Here is a 17857-nt window from a genome sequence, read left to right as displayed (position 1 = left end):
TGAACTGGATGCTTGGAACACAAGAGTTTAGATGTTCAAATAAAGGCATTACGTCTCGGCGGTGGATCACACAAAAACAGTCGTCTACGTAGCAGACAAACATCTTGGGGCCGGCTTGTACGAGTATAGCGCAGAATTTTCTAGAGCCTCTAGGACAATATTCGCACAGACTACTGAAACGGAAGCTCCCATCCCTGTTCGAAACCGCTGGTCCGTTGAAAACAAAATATATGTGTTCTGCAGGCCAAATTCCAGGAGACAATATAAGTCTTGCGTCTCAATTGGCGAACGTGAAGGCAGAGATGCATCGTTCTCGAGTAGATCCTTGCAACTCCGGACCGCGTAATTTTGCCTGGAATTTGGCCTGCAGAACACGTTTTGTTTTCAACGTATAATGTTACAAGCAGCGGTTTGGAACAGCGATGGGAGATTCCATTTCAGCAGTCTGTGCAAATATTGCCTGGGAGGCTCTAGAAAATTCTGCGCTATGCTCGTACAAGACGGCCCCAAGATCTTTGTCTGCTACGTAGACGACTGTTTTTGTGTGATCCACCGCCGAGACGTAATGCCTTTAATTGAGCATCTAAACTCTTGTGTTCCAAGCAACCAGTTCACCATAGAACAGGACGTACTTGTGAGACGGTCGGCCAAAGGATTTACAACCACTGTGTATCGAAAGCCGACCCACACGGGTAGATACCTGGGGTTCGACTCTGCGCATCCTATAGGCCAAAAACGCTCCGTCGCCGCTGCACACTTCTCACGCGCATCACGAATCTGCTCTGAGCCTGGTATGCGCAAGCAAGAGCTAGCCGTGGTAAGGAAGGACCTTCGCAGTAACGGCTACCCTTCAAAGCTTGTGAGGACGCAACAATTGCGGGCTTCAGTTGCCTCCTCCGAAAGGGTTCCTGAAGAAGACAGGCAAAAACGCGCTGCCGTCCCCTACACGCAAGGCATCAGTGAAGCTCTTGCAAGGGTGTTTGGCACATATGGCGTTAAAACTGCACACGTGCCAACGAACAGGCTTAAGCAGAAGCTGGTACGCGTGAAGGACCCTTTAGAAAAATCAAGATTCCCCGGAGTTGCCTACAAAATTCCATGCAAGGATAGCGATGCATCCTACATAGTTCACTGGAAATTTTTAAAAGAAGAATTCAATAGCACCAGAACGATGTCAAAAAGGGCAATGTAAGCTGAAATGCCTTGGCGGAGCATCACCTGGCTACTGACCACGTCATCAATTGGGATTCCGCAAGCATAATCGCATCAGAGAAGCGCCTGTCGACACGACTACTTTTAGAATCAGTGCATATTCAACCAACTAAAAACACGATTAACCGGTCGCAGGGTAATCTCCCCGAGATACACATGCGCACTCTGCGCCACCGAACCTATAAATAATCGAGACCTTTCACCCCCCTTTCATTGTGATCAAGGGACCAGTAGGGGCCCCCAAAACGTCTTTATTTGTTTATTTGTTTTTGACCAGGCGAGTGCCTGCTTGTATTTCATCAACACCGAACTAACCCGCCTGAATCACCACTTCATAGACATTGAGCAATTCTTTGAATTGGTTTATTGTAGCAAGCTGTCTTGTTTATTTCCTTATTTTTTTGGCATTTCCTGTCTCATTTGAAATTGGGAGACCAGATAGCTTTTACTACGGGTCATGCACTGGTGACAACAAATATTTGATTTCACTTTAAACAATTTTGAGTTCTGTTTTATTGCTCACCAGCCAATGACCTGAAATATAAGAGGCTCTTAAAACATGTGCTGGCATTTCTTTCCTGCACTGTAGTACAACTAATCATGACTTTTATCATATTTTGTTCACAAATTGTAATATTTAGAAAGTATTCAGCTGAATGAAAACGTTATTTCAGAAGCATGCGCAATCAACAAGGCCTCAATGACTCTCACCACGTGGTTCACTTGTTTCCGTCACAAATAACCTGATTGCAGCCACATTCCACCCAAGACGAAGGTAACATACCCTCTGGGATGATGAATATTTAAAATGCCTTACGAGTAAGTGCTCAGCACATGAAATTGTGGCATTAAAACAGAAGATCCGTCTGCGGCATCCTTCACTTGGGGCACCGCTTGATCACAAACTTCGAGAAGCTGAAAAATGCTCCATGCACCGCTCCAGCCAGCAGAAACAATGGAGGACGCAAGTTGGTAGGTGGACCGTTGGCATCCTGCGATTGTGAAGATTTTTATTTAGTAGATGCTCTTCTTTTTGTACCATTGTTCATTTTTCCTTTAACAAGCAGCTGAACTCCTGCAGGTTCTACGAATCATACAAGCATAATAAAATGCAGCAATGCAGAACAATTGGCAGGTTACCTCAATTTTTCTTTTCTAGGAATGAAAACAATGTAGGTAATCTATACACAACTACAATCAAACCTTTCAATTTTTAACTACTTCACTCCTAACAAGCCCGCATACACGTTAGACATGTGAGAAAGCTGCTACATTTATGCCCACAAACTTAATCAGGCATCAGAAATCGGCAGGGAACGACGTGTTACCTTTAAATGGCACTTTTTTTGGTTCAAAACACGTAAATGGGCGAGAAAGGCCCATAACTATGATTTCGTACCCTTATCTGGAATGGTTTTCAGGCAATGCTTACATCTCACTTCAGTACCTTCAGGTGGTGGAGATCTTTGAAAACTCATTGCGGGCAAGTGGGTTGTGTTCAAGCTCTCGTATCTTGCCAGCATATGCTGGATTCCAGCATTCACAATTCAACGTGACGACTCGAATGTGGTGGATGCAAGAAAGAATAAGCACACGCCAAGGGCGTAGCCGGGAAGGGGGGGGGGGGGGGGGGGGGTCCAGGTGCTCCCCCCCCCCCCCTTCTTCATAATGTTTTATACCAAGGCTGGGGTGCGGTTTAAGCAGCCTGAAAAACCGCCTGAAGTTACCTGCAGTTTTAAGGACATTCTTGCTCACATAAAGCTGAAAACAAGGGCTATGTCAACGTCTGATCCCTGCGCCCGCTCCAGATGCTGTACCTGTCAATATATACAGCCCGGCTGCATTTCGCGCCGGATACACCGACAAGCGCCGGGAACCTGCCGCGAGCCGATCAAAACAGCCCCACTGTTTCAATGGCGGAACAGCACGGCCGGGGAATGGCAGAACAGCAGGAAAAGCCTCATATAGGCTTACATGTGGTCGGGAGCGTGTCATTCCTTGTCTTTACACTGGTACAAAGTATAATCACATGACAGAGCATGTCGCTGTATTTTGTTCAGTCAACTATCAATCCTTGATACGTTTATTTTTCTACCGACATCGCATTTCATTGACTATTGCGGATCCATAATTTCTGCTGCATAAAAAGCATTGCTCTGCTCATGTTGTATTTCCTCCACATCAACAAAACTACACAATTCTCCTTATTGCGGAGCTTTGTTTTTTTGGCACTATTCCACTGTTAACCTTTCCCTCTTGGTTAGAATCAGCATTCTGTATTTGCTTAACCGGAATTTTACTGAAGCCATGTCTGTTTCGATTTAACAGATAGAAATATAATGAAATTTAAGAAACGTGCAACAAGCTCAACATTCAACAGCAGTGCAATAAGGTGTTCTGCTTAGCGCAAGTTTACTACTCACGTTACTAGCACAAAAAATAACAAAAGGCGATTACTTAAGGACGAAGACGCACGTTTGCTAGCTTCACCGCCATAATATACGAATGCGCCGCATGTACAGTCCACTGCGATTCGATGGTTGTCGCGGGAAAGCTACTCTTTCAAACGAAGCAGAAAGAACACCAGCTTTAACAAATATTCCATGCAAGTTTCGTTATCGTCGGTGTAATAAAGGGCAACCAAGTCCAAGTCTGTGCTTGATAACAACGAATGTACAGCTTGAAACCCAAAGGGTGGCAAGTCAGTCGTGCGGGCCATTGTTGTATCATGGAACAGCCAACAAGGGAGCGAAGAGTGCGAAATCTCGATTTTCATAGTTCCAAAACGAAACTGTGGGCTGGTGACACGCTTGGCCGCTCGATGCTGGCGCGATAACCTTCAAATCGTGCTCGACTGTACTTCATAGCTGACAAGAAAACTTAATAGTCCCTTTTCTAAAGGAAAATCTAAAACACGAGAATCTTGATAGCAAACATTCAGTGTTGGCCTCCACTTCCTCCCGACGAACTTCGGGGACCGCGCGCCACTCACGAGCGCACTCATGATCACGCTCACGAGCGCGGGTCCGCCTAACCACCTGCTCTGCGGACGAATGATTCACCCGTGGTCTGCCCATAGACCAGCGAACGGGAATTTAGGTGATCCTAATTATCATCACCATCTAAGCTCCTTAAAGGAGTCATGAAGAGAAAACAAAACTAGACGAATGAGCGATTTGCGCTTAAATTTAGGGCACATTCTTTACAAAGCAATAAGAATGATGGGACAAACAGTGGAAGTTACGAAAGCACATGTAAACATAGAAGTACTGATGCATTCTGCTGTTCGTACTGCGCACAGCATGCTTGGTTTAGCTGCACAGCACTGCGGGGCTTGGGGTTGTCTCAGACGACACTGGCCGATTGACGCAAGCAACGGTGTCTTACGTGACCCCATTTGTCGAGCGAGCACTGTTTCAGGGAACGAATATTTTCTCCCAGAACAAAAACAAGCCAGATTTAAATGCGGGCAAAAACAAACCAAACGCTTGCCACGGTATGGTGGCGCCATCTAGGTTACAGAACGTAAAAAAAACGCGGGAACAAACCAACACCGCTGTACAGGGTGGAGACAACCTTTGAACGGTCCCGTGCCGCCGCAATCGGGCGAACAGGCTCAACGCGTTATTCTTTTCGTTTCCCACGAGACCTAGCAACGCGAAACAGACAATATGATTCAGACTTCTTCAGTAAACCGCGTTGCGGCGATAATTTTAGCACGGTTTTGACGCAATGACTTGCTTCGGCGGCGAGCGAGCAACCGAAAATGGCGCCGCCAGCGTATACGTGTCTCTGCCCTGTACGGCGGATGCGTGAATGAAGGTACTCTAGGCTGCAGAGCGGTCGGTTCCTGTGATGTCATTTGGGACCACGAAAACGCACGATTGAGCGGGAAAATCAAAATTTTAACCTAAATTGTTTAATTTCTCAGTGAATAAAGCACCATTTGTATCCGGACAAGCGCTGGGGGCACTATAAAACACGAAATCTTTCGAATAAAACCAACTTGCATTTTCTCTTCATGGCTCCTTTAAGGTGGGCTTTACAGTTAGCGTTGAGCATACACAAATCGCATGTTAAAGTCAGTTATTTCAAGCTTCGTGTGCAAAACAACGCGCAAGATGCCTTGCCTACATATTTCCCCGTCCCATCTTTTGGTCGACCACAGCTCCCCCCCCCCCCCCTCCCCCCCAAAAAAAAATTCCTTGCGCCTGGCAAACGCCCAATCAGGAGTACGTTCAGCATGCACGTCGGTTGTTTAAAAAAAAAGGGTGTAATGTATTGCTCAGCAGACTCAATGCTTGCACGCATCTTGGAGCAGCAACGGCCTTGGCAGATGTGTTTGAGTGGTTTTCCTCTCTCATAACATCCACAGTGCTTTCAGGAAAAGCCCCAGGCCTAGCAATTAGCATGTTCCAGTTAAGAATAATGCTGCTGATACTTTACATTTTCAAATCTTTTTCTTTGTGGAAGGATGTTTCTTTATTGGCGGTACAGCACTAGCGTGCGTAAATCGCAGCCTTCAGAACCCCAATCAGGCCTGTTTAAATGGTACAGGCAGTTACATAACTATTGAAAAAGTGGACTGCAAGGACTGTCAATTCACATGATAAACATCCAAAAAATAGCTGAAAACAGAACTGGTAAGGCTTTATCGAAGACTAAACTACAAAGGTAATAACATTTTTGTGTCACCACCTAAGAAATATGGCTTCACCGTAAACATGACTAACACCAGGAAGTTCGTATACATGGTGATTAACTGCTACGCCCACATTATGATTTTGGGTGAAACTTTGAGTTTTCCGAAATTAACAATAAAGGTTTCCATTGAGCGCCTACATGTTAGGTTATGCCTGAAACACCAATAATTGTTACGGGGGAGAGAACTTCTACATACAAGTGATCGAACAATATTCAAGTATGATAGCCCACTGTGCTACCAAAACTGTGTTTGAAAACTTACGTTCTGGCGGCCAAACACTGTTGACAATGCTTGTGGCTCTTGTCCGGTTGAATGGAGGGACGTGATGCGCTCAGACCGTCCAGAGGTCTAAAACGGGATGACACATGATTACCACACATGCAAGAATGGAAATGATTAGGTGCACGAATGTTACGTCTCGGGCAGCACAACATTCAGCCAAAATCACCTGCCCGCGTACCGCGGCACCGTACACATGGTGAGGTGACTCGCCGCAAACGCAACGAAGCTTGCGAGGCGCGCACATTCGCTCGCAAACGATTCTCCCTCGCAATTCCCAACACGGCACAAACGACTGCGGTGATCAACGAAGCCGAAAACGCTGCGCAGCACAGTTTAGAGGAGTAGCCGCCCGTGTTCTGATAAACTACGCGTAAGACGTGGTTCGCAGTGGTGAACTCTGAAGCGGTTCAATATAGTGCTGCAGAATGGGAAACGTTACTGAGTTACTGAGCGCCACGGCGTTACTGAGCGCCAGTGCGTTTAGCGCTCAATGCAAGCACCACAATCTTTCGCACATCGCCTTTCTAGAGACGAGCCCTCTAGGTTCAACCTCGCCAGTTCAGTTAAACAATTCACACACGCGTGCTCCTGTTAACGAATCCTTAAAGCGGCGATGACAGCTACAAACGACATCCAGTGACAAGAAAGGCGGCAAATGTGACGAGACAGCTTACCGAGAGGAGCCGACGCAGAAGAGCGAGCGACGTTCAGAGGCAAGCGCCAACGAAATTAGCCGTCTTCAGGTGGCAAAGTTGTTCTCAAATACTTCATCGCGAAGTCGAACACGACAGACACAACCGAAGACGACGAGGTGCCCAATTAATCATAATAACTGCGCTTGTTTAACCGCACATCACTGTAAACACGCAAACAATCGATGAAAGACGGGTCACGGGGTATCTGTTCCGGAATCCGGCCACGCCGCCGCGCGCCGTACTCAGGGAATCGGCCGTTGGCAGGGAGTTGCGTAAACAAATTAAAACGACAACAATAAATAATTGCCTCTTTTACTGAATATAACATAATCTTTAGGTTTATTATTTATTGTGTGTATTATAATAAAGAAGCTTAGATATTTAAAGTTTACAAAACACAAAACGCGAACTGAAGCTTTTGGCGCTCGATTTGAACGTTAAAAAAAGCAGCAGTAGTAAGATAACACTGCGAAATGAAATTTGGCAGTGTTCTAGTGTAAGTAATCGTATTATTATTTGGCGTCTGTTTATTTAGCGCCCGATTTCATGCCCCTACCTCCCCAACTTTTGTTTTCTTTTGATATCTGCCTTGTTCTCCAACGTTGTTTCTGCAGGAGAAACTATGTGGTCTGTTTATTGCATTTGTACACAATATTTACGGTCGCTAACAATAAGAATGGAATAAAATTGTGGTTGCTAGTACGTTATAACTCCACTGAGTGACGAGAATGACTGTTGTCAGAGAGGGGCTATGGTTGTGCTGGTGGGGCAGGAGAGGAACAGGGAACGACGGAATGATGATACAGATGTCACAGTTCAAGGCTGTGCTGTGCTCCGTGCAAGGCTGTAGAAAACAAAAAGTGGGAGGGGGAGTGTTATTCTGTCGAAGTCGTAACAAGCAAGGGCTGATATTTTTTCCTGTTTCAACGTCGGTGCTGCCGATGCTTTTTATTGAATTTGGCAGCTTTTTTTTTTTCTTTTGAACATTTTTGACGAGGTTGGGAGGATGGTGCAATGGATGTCTTTTTGAAATTATATTGCATGCATGGCCCCAATCAATGAAGAGCTGAACACCTTTCCCACACCCTTTCAACACCCTTCCTAAAAACAGGGTGTTGAGGTTGGTCAACACCCTTTTTTTTCACGAAAAAAGGGTGGAAAGCAATGAAAAAGGGTGTTGAGATTCAAGAAAAAGGGTGTGAGGGCCTCCAACACCCTTTTTTCAATTATTTTACACCCTTTTTGGCCAAAAGGGTGTAAAAAAGTTTAGTGTGTATCAATCACATTATCATTTCCGTCGTGTATCGGGTTCCTGATGGCAACCTGCGTAATTTTTACATTTTTGTCGAATCGTTGCTAGCCTATGCAAACGAAATGAAATCTGATGTTGTTTTAGGGGTGATTTTAATATCAATATGCTTGCTGATACTCAATGAAAAATGAGTTCGAGCAAACTTATACAGTCGCTTGGATGCAGAAACGTAATTGCTGCTCCTACACGTGAAACCGGCACAACCGCCACCTTACTTGATTTGTTCGTTACAAATGTGAATACAACAAAACTAAAATCGGGTGTAATTATCAGCGACATAAGTGATCACAATGACATCTAGTTTTGCCTTTATAAAACCAGTTTAAAAAAGAAACAGACTGTGCCACCAATATTGTATCAAGCAGTAACGGATACTAATCTTTGCGCTTTTCGAGATAAGGTGCGTACTTGTGACTGGCGATATGTGTTTAATATAAGGGACGCGGAACGCGCCTACAATTCCTTCTTTGATACTTTTTTAGCTCTGTACAAGGCGCGTTTTCCATTCAAAACCATTCGGCAATCTGGTAAGATCTGCCAACCCTGGATCACCCCTGAGCTTCTTAATAAAATTACAACGAAAGATAAACTGTATAAAAAGTTTATTAAATCTCGCGATCCCAAAGAGTTTCAGATGTACACGTCTTTCCGTAACAAAGTCACGAAAGAACTGAAAACCGCAAGAAACAATTACTTTTGCGAATACTTCAAACGCTACTTCAAAAAGGACGGATGTTACATGGAAAAAACTGAACGCAGTTTTAAACCGTGCTCCAAATTTCAATTCGGTAACAAAGATTCATAAAGATGGAAACGAGCTGTCAGGTGGTTGTCTGGCCAACGCTTTCAATGAATATTTTGTTAATTTAGCAAAAGGAGGTATTAGTAGCAATGCACTGAATACTTTTAAATTCAGGAGTGATGAGACATTTTTTTGCGCCTGATAGCCGATAACGAGATGAAATCAGTTTTTCTAGAATTGAACAACAGCGGAAGCTGCGATGCCTATGGAATTAAAGTAAAACCCGTAAAGTTTGTGTCAGATCTTATACTACCGCTCCTAACACATATATTTTAACCTTTGCCTATCCCAAGGTGTTTTCCCGCAACATATGCAACTCGCCAGGGTCAGTGTTTTGTTCAAGAAAGGCGACAGGAATGATATCGGAAACTACAGGCCAGTGTCAATACTTCCTGTATTTTCAAAAGGACTGGAAAAGATAATTTTATCTAGAATGTCTCACTTCTGCGATAAGCTGAAGTTGCTGACCGACGCTCAATTCGGTTTCAGGAAGCACCGCTCAACAGAGCTTGCACTCTTAGAGCAAAAAGAATTTATTTTTAACGCTTTTGAAGAAATAAAGTTGGCTGTTGGTATATACGTGGATTTTACCAAAGCTTTCGACTATCTGGATCACTCACTCTTACTGAAAAAGCTAGAATACTAAGGCTTCCGGGGAACGCCTTTCATGCTTCTAAAATCCTATTTAAGCAGCCGAATGCAGTTCGTTCAGATAAATGAGCACACGTCCGCCGTGAAACCTATCCTATCAGGTGTGCCACAAGGCAGCATATTAGGCCCATTTTTATTTACTATTTTTGTTAACGATATCCCACAGATTGATAACCAAGCGAAATTTGTCATTTATGAAGATGACACCACTTTGCTATTTTCCGCTTCATCGGCAAATGATCTAGAATTGAAAGCAAATAAAAGTCATGTAGAACTTGGAAATTGGGCAGATTTCAATAGACTGAAAATAAATACTAATAAAACTAAAGCTATTGTGTTTCGCACTAAGAATACGCAACTCAACCACGTTATCAATTTTGAGCTATGTGGCGCGAACATAGAACTAGTCAGATCATTTAAAACACTGGGTGTAATTTTCTCAGAGAGCATGAAATGGAACGAACACGTACAGTATGTCGCATCGAAGTTATCTCGCATTACTGGCCTTACTTTCGTTAACAAACAGATCCTCCCTAATCGAGTGAAGCTTCTTATCTATAACTCTCTGTTTGCTTCGCACCTAAATTACTGCTGCTTAATTTAGGGACATACGGGGCCTGTCAATCTACACAAATTGCATGTCTTACAGAAAAAAATGCTAAGAAACGTAGCAAACGTCTCGTATGATTATCCTTCGCATTTGTTATTTCGAAAATACGAAATATTGACTGTCTATAATATTTATGCCTACCGTATGTGCATGAGCTATAAAACGGCAATAAAAAGCCCAAGTAATTTCTTTCACAGTTTAGCCGCTTTACAGAAACCACCCGAGATACACGCAACACGCAGCCGTGGTGTTTGGAACATTCCTCGTTTAGAACAAACTACGGACAAGAAATGTTGAGACATAAAATTCCGGAGATGTTAAACTTTTGCATAAATTCAAATATAAATTTTAATACTGTGAAGAAAAGATATTTACGAGTGTTTATTTGCACCCGTAACGAAAGCTAATCGTGGCTGTTCTCTATTTCTGTTTTTGTTGTAATGAGGGCAATCGATGGGTTGTTCCTTTTCGCTATCTCACTGTCAAAAGTGGTTTTCTGTGTAAAAAGCGTTTTTAATGTTGCAAATGTTGTTTGTATATTTCTGAACCGTGCGCTGGTCTACTATCAACGCTGCGTTGCCAAGCAAAAAGTGTTTTCTTGTTTATGTCTAGTTCTAGTTTTGAACTGTTCGTGTCAGCCCTACGTTGCGGTGTAAAATGGAGAAGTTTTTTTCTGAAGGTGTTTTTTGTTGTTTGTTTCTTTTTATATTTTGCTTTGCTCTTTTACTAGCCTGCTAGTTCTTGCAGTGTTAAAGAAAGCGCTTGTGAATTTTGCGGCCGATTTCCATTTTCCTTTTCTTTTCTGTTTCTTTTTTTTTCGCAACGCCTGTAAATACAGCGCCATTGCTTTTTTTGTTACTTCCTTTTTTTGCACTTTGTGCTGTGCTGACTGCCTCTTGAATTAGCTATGTATTGTTCGAGGAGGAGGGAGCGCCGTCAAGCTAACCTGATTAGCTTTTTTTCCCTCTCTTCCTACATCATTGTGGATGGAAAATAAAGGCAATATTATTATTTATTATTATTAGCTAATTATCGCATAAAAAAACAAAATGCGAAATTTTTGTCAGTGCCCCTTTACAGGAGCGTCGAAACAAATTATAAAGTGCCTAAACGCAGCGCACTGCCATGAACTGCTCGGAATTTCTGGGCTGCGAGTGTGTACGTGTGGTTTAAAAAAAGCATCTCGATTTTTGAGCTCACTTCTTTTTCACGGCCGAAATAGTTCAAGCTGTCACGGCTCTTCCCTGGCCCCAGCTACCGCCACTCTCCATCCGGGCTACACATATGCCAAAGGGGCAATCGACTCCAGTGCGATGAAAGCGGAACTACGTATAAGCCAGTTAACGAGCATGCTACGCCTCCGAGAAGAAAAGCATGTGGGACAATATCGTGCGTTGGATGAGCAAAGAGCTGCTGATAATTGCGCAATTCGAGTCTAGCATTTGTTGACAAGCTTCGGCAATTGATGTTATCAATGCAGCAAATTGATGCACATCTTTCGAACCAAATCAAAACTCGTAGCTCACTTAGCGTCTTGCAACCGAAGCACGCCATCGGCGAGCCATGTCATTTGTTTCGCTGCAGTGTGAATGGCTACGCATCATAGGCGTAGAGTTTTCAATTTCCCGGTGGGGGCAAATACACAGGTGTATGTATATATATATATATATATATATATATATATATATATATATATATATATATATATATATATATATATATATATATATATATATATATATATATATATATATATATATATATATATATAACTGGCATGCTGGCGATGGGGCCGAAGGCGTGGTGAACACAAAGTAAGAAACCTCGGTAACAGCAACAGCGGAGGCAGCGTTGCCAGATGGTGCAATACGGCACCAGATTGTGAAAAATCTGGTGAAATTCGGGGGCTACTGGTGTTGAGGTACCAATACGGCTACACCAGACAATATCTGGTGAAAACTGGTGAAAAAAGCTTGTTCTTTCTTTGAACTAGACTGTTTTATTTATTGAATGAAAGCTTCTTCAGCATATAAACACCAAAAGCCGCTGGACTGTCTGAGCATGCGGGTTGTAATGTGCTTGATAAGTATATTGGGTTTTCACTATACTGCTTGAAAGTAACGAAAGCTCAAATGGTGCATTTTGTATTTCAAATACACCACAATGAACCACAACCTCCGAATTTTTCAACGGAGGGCGTGTACCCAAAAGCGTCCTGAGGTTCCCTTTCTAAATGGTTACAGCTACACAAGTTTTGTATGGCATGTTTATTATATAAAAAAGTGCAATGTTAAATCCTCACATACTAACTAAAGAGAAATTTACGTTGTACCAGGTCTTGTGTTTCAATATAGGCGAAAAAGCATAGCGACAACTAAATTGGATGCGCAGTAACCTGCTCGGCGAGCGTGCCCATAGAACATGGAATAAGGGTTCCTTAGACAGGTACTGCGATGTATATGAATACGAAGTAATATTTCACTTCTTTTGAAACTACTTTGCCAATTTAATAATATATGTAACTGAGTAACACTCTTCGATTTTTAATTATGAGATGATCAAATCATCCCCTGGGTAGGCTGGGTGGATTGCCATAAGCAACCAAAACGCCATATCAAAAGGCTGTGTTTTTGAGAATTGCATGCACATAAGACGTGAAGGATCCAAAACAATGTAATAGTGGCTGTATTTAGTGCTGGTGAAATCTGGTGAAATTTGGGCCAGGAGATGGTGTCGATGGGTATTTTCAATCTGGCAACGCTGAGCGTAGGGTTTATTTCGACGTTTCGACATCGAGACAAGTCTTCTACGGGAATGATGGCTTCGGTCGCTTCGGAAGAGAGCATATATGTCAAGAGTGGAAACCGGGTTTACGAATGGAAAACGATACCACACACAAACATACGTGAATAACACAAACACGAAGCGGGAAGCGGGAAGCGGGAAAGAATGAACAAAAAATAAACAATGAAGAGAGAGACGCCAAGATAGTTGAAAAAAAAAGGAAGGAAGGGAGACGAAAGAGCACTGAACAGGAATTCGAGTGGTGGCGGAAACGCGAAAAGATCAACAGCGCCCGAAAGTGGGGTTGTAGAACAAAGAAGAGAAGGCAATATATCTTCCGCCGCTAGCCGTCACCATGCAAACGCCCAGACGCTCGGAGGGATCGCGTTTCCGTTGATTGAAAGCGAGTGTCCCGCCATATGTTCGGAAAGTGCGAACAAGGCATTTTATAGCCCGTTTATGGGCCCTTTCCCGGAGCTGAGACAATTAAAGGACGTTTTGTGGTCGTGCAGAAGGAAACGGTCCGCCACCATTCCACCGTTCCCTCGCCGGACGGACGCCTTCCGAGAACGGGGCGCTAGGCCGAGTTTTCAGGTCTTTGTTAAGAGCTGCCACTTTGCAGCTCAGCGACAACCCGTGCGTCGTCGGTGTCTCCCCTCCGCTGAGTGGGGGATGGGGGGGAAACAGCCAAACCAGAACGCAAGCTGCTCAACGGGATGGAGGGGAAAACGGAGAAAATAAACCCCGACGGTTCGGTCACGGCCGCTGGATGAAAGGCGCACTGCGTGCGCTCTCATCCAGCGGCCGTGGTTCGGTAGCCCGGCTTAGAAGACGACTGTAGGTGCAAGGGAGGGAAAAATAGATTTGCAAGCCGTCAAAAATGTAACCAGTCCGCGGGTGCGAATAGTGATAACCGCGGCAAAGATATGTGCGCTCGAGATAATTGTATTGCTTATTTTCCGTGTTATGCGTCATATCCAATTGAGCGTTCAAATCTCCCAACCAATTTTTGAACACGTGTTTTGGGGAGAAGGTAAACAGAAGTTATTGCTGAAACAGCACCGGCACTAAGCAACATTACTTAATTGTAAGATTGTGATGGATATTTAGAAAAGGTTTCCAAAGTTATAACACAATATTATAAAAGAGAGAATTAAAAAAAAACGAGAAAAGGATAGGAGTGAACACGAAGAGCGGAAAAGGAGAGAAGGAAGAAAAATGAAAACAAAAACGGAAAGACATCAGCAATGTGGGGACAATCCACTGAACAAACGCTCACGTGCATGTGATTTCGAGAGTCCGGCTCCGGCTACATACACGGCGCCACTGATACGGTTAGGTACATGACAATGTTTTAATCGCTGCAAGTGTGCCTGGGTCCTCATTTATACCTTTTTTTATTATATTGAATCGGTATATGAGGTATGATTCACGTTGTTTTCGTTCCCGGTTTGACCCCGTCTCTAAGAGCGTGACGCTTAGTTTATCGAAAGAATGATCTGGAAGGCTGAGGTGTCTGGAGAGGGGCAGGGTCGGGCGCGTTTTGGCGTGCGCTTTGTGATTATTGAACCGGAGCCTGAAAGAGGTCCCTGTTTGCCCTATATATTGCATTCGACACACATTGCATTCAATCAAATAAATCACATTGGAAGTGTCACACGTCATGTTCCCGCGAATTTTTAAAGAGTACTCTGAGTTGGAGCTTTCAGCAGTTCTTGTCTGTTGCATTGTCTTGCAGACAAGGCACCGCGGTTTCAGGCATGGCCGGCATTCATTATGCGCGGACAATGAATTTGTCCTTGCGTTCACCAGTGTGTCTTTGAGGTTCCGGGATCGCCGGTAGACGACGTCTGGAACGGACGGAAACGCCCGTTTGAGGCGTTCACTTTGTTCGAGAGTGTTGTAGTGCCGCTTCAAGATGTTTTTTACGTTAGGAAAGTTGGTGCTGTACGTTGAGCATATGTCTGTTCGTTGTAAGTCGCGTTGTGGGGGACGGTTCGCAATTAGGTCCACGCGGTTGAGTGCTTCGGCCTTCTTTATGGCGTCATCAGTTACACGCGCTGGGTACCCCTGCCCCTCCAGCATGGTTTTTAAATTTTTGGCGTTGGTAGTGAAATCTTCCGATTTTGAGCAGGTTCGTTTGAAACGGTGGGCCTGGCTATAAGGAATGCTATTTTTACAGTGACGTGGGTGGTCGCTTCGGTAATGCAGATATTGCTGGCGATCCGTTGGCTTCCGATACAGCTTTGTCGTGAGTTCACAGTCTTCAATTTTCACGGTCACATCCAGGAAGTTTATGCTGTCTTGAGAGTAGGTGTGAGTAAAATTGATGTTCAGGTGTGCAGAATTGTAACAGTCGATGAAGTGGAGGAGCTCGTCCTCGTTGTAGGTCCAAATAAAAAAGATATCGTCAATGTACCTTTTGTACAGGAGGGGTTTTAAGTGGGTTCAGACGGCAATGTGGCCTCTAACTTCCCCATAAACAGGTTGGCGTAGCAGCTGGTGCCATCTTGATTCCAATGGCGGTTCCACTAACTTGCCGAAAGTACTCATTGTTGAATTCAAATGAATTTAGTTCTAAGACGAGGGCAGCTAACCTCGTAGTTGCGAGGTTAGCGGCCCTCGCGTAAGGTTACACCGCATACGCGCACACGCCGGCATGGTTATCGCCTCCTCCGCAGAAGTGGCGCAAGGAGGGGAGCGGTTCTTTATCGAGGCTGCAACCGTGGCCGCCGAACCACGTGCACTTGTTTCGAAGAAGTCGCTTCCTTTACTAGTTGCCGACGACTGGGGGGTCCGCAGAACAGCCGGCCGCCCCATTTTCCGCCTTTGCCGATGCCTACACTGCGTGGAGGCTGGAGCGTTGGGTTACTGCGGCTTCCCTGTGTCCCACTGGATTGAAGACCGCACGCTTCCCCACCGGCCGCCTCCTTTCCAGCTCCTCACCGTTTCTACGAACCGTGTGTGTGCGTGCGCGCACGGCTCAGGACGCATTCCGAGAACAGTTCGCCGGCAGCTTCCGAGGCATCACGGGTGCGTGTTCGTTTGCCGTTTGGGTATCGGAGGGTCCTGTCAGCATGCGGCATTTCGGGACGTTCCGCGTGCGTCACGACGAACTGTTTTAGGCCATCGACTGATTTGTAGTGGGGGTGCGACCTTTGACGTCACGTTTATGCGCGGAGCGCAGGCTTGGGAACAAGTCAAAGATCCTCAGAGGTGCAATAAAGCCTCTTCGCCCCTAACTGATTTCGGAAAACGGGACCGCTACACCTGCATGCTGCGGAGCATCGAATAATAACGACGAGTGCCCTCTTATTTCTTCTTTACTGCTTTTTTACTGTTTTTACTGCCTTTTTTTTACTGTTTTTTCGGTATCGAAATTCGCACCCCCCCCCCCCCCCAAAAAAAAAAAGAGAAAAAAAAATCAGTCTCTGGGACCGCTTATGCACCCAGCCAGGGTTGTGTGGAAGATGTTCACGCTTTCATTGTTTTTCTGGGCAAACCGAGATGTCGCAAATTTAATTAAGCGCACTACGGGCGGAGAGCCGCACCTTTGCGGTCTTGCCAGCAGAAAGGCCGATAATTTGTATGGGAGTATTGAAAGACGCGTTTTCCTGTGTGACTGCGTCGAAGGGGCCTGAGAGACGTCGATGTTTCTCTTGTAACGCCGGCGAAATGTCAGTTGTCAGGGGTAGTTACCGCTTTAGAGCGTGCAAAGAGCGGGTGCGTACTGGTCGGTATAGTGACACTAGCTGCGAGGTCATTACAGGTTTCACCAACTATCAATAGGATGGCCCCGGCTGGACGGACGGAGAGAGTTCCACACAAACTTCCCCGGTGGGGGCGACGCCCCCACCGGGGAAGCTCGGTGGGGGCACGCGCCCCGTTGCCCCCACATAGTTGACGCCTATGCTACGCATAGAACAGGCTGACGCGGCAGCTTTCGTGGTGCGCGCTTATCCAGGTCAACTCTCACTCTCCGCAACTCTGAGCGAAGGCGTGAAATATTTTAGCCATGTGTGCACAGACGCACCCTCACTTTGTTGTGGCTCCGCGTGGACCGCCAGGAACGCCTCCACCGCGGCCCTACTCGGCCTGCCTCGAGCTCGGAAGCCGCGCCGTTTGGCCAGGGCCCATAGAGACTTGTAGGTCCGCCTTTTCATCTCACTCGGATCCATCTTTTGGCAGCAACGGTCACAAGTTTCAAACGAGCGTGTAGAAAGGCTCGCCCGCTTATTAATCAGCCCACCGAACCCTCGTGTCGCATGCGAGCTCAACAGCGCCGCAGCGGAGATTGTGCTATTTTACAATTCATTGTTTATTCCAACAAAATTTTGACAAAACATACGTTGTTTTTTTAGGTGGGTTGTTTCAGCTTTGCAAAAGAAAAGCCTTACTAGTAAAACAGTAAATTTGTAAAAAATGACGCTTGGCTATTCAGCTGGCTACAGCCTGAACGTAATGTGTTCCAGGACTGCGGAAGTGTACCGAAACTGGGCGGCCAGAGAACAAAGGAGAGACGCTGCAGGAAGGTGAATCTTGGTAAGTCCAACAAGGGTGAGTTGCTCAGAGGAGAGGTCGCCTCTGGACCCCTTCCTGTTTACGACCAACGGCTTTTTTTTTGCAATCTACTTGGACAACCCGGCCATGCGTCGAGGCTATTTTACAATGTGCTCAACAAATAGTGCCCAGAAACTGGAAAAGGGTAACTGCACGAAGTGGTTAGGGCTGAGCAAAGAACTGGGCGAGAGAACTAAATAACCACAATAAAGCCTGAAGTTGGCTTATTTGGGTACATATGATT

At 45.1% G+C, this 17857-nt stretch overlaps 1 long non-coding RNA gene across 1 annotated transcript; it reads right to left on the bottom strand.

The window, feature by feature from the left end:
- Positions 1-1437: 1437 nt before the first annotated feature.
- Positions 1438-7057, bottom strand: LOC144179162 (uncharacterized). Its single transcript, XR_013324167.1, has 3 exons — positions 6874-7057; positions 6179-6265; positions 1438-2204 (listed from the first exon to the last, which is right to left on the bottom strand). It is a non-coding gene; the product is annotated as an uncharacterized LOC144179162 (long non-coding RNA).
- Positions 7058-17857: the final 10800 nt, after the last annotated feature.

This window comes from Haemaphysalis longicornis, unplaced genomic scaffold (assembly GCF_048455015.1).
Source record: "Haemaphysalis longicornis isolate Haplotype H1 unplaced genomic scaffold, Haemaphysalis longicornis Haplotype H1 scaffold_1, whole genome shotgun sequence".
NCBI lineage: Eukaryota > Metazoa > Arthropoda > Arachnida > Ixodida > Ixodidae > Haemaphysalis > Haemaphysalis longicornis.
This window is presented reverse-complemented; position numbering and strand designations above follow the sequence as displayed.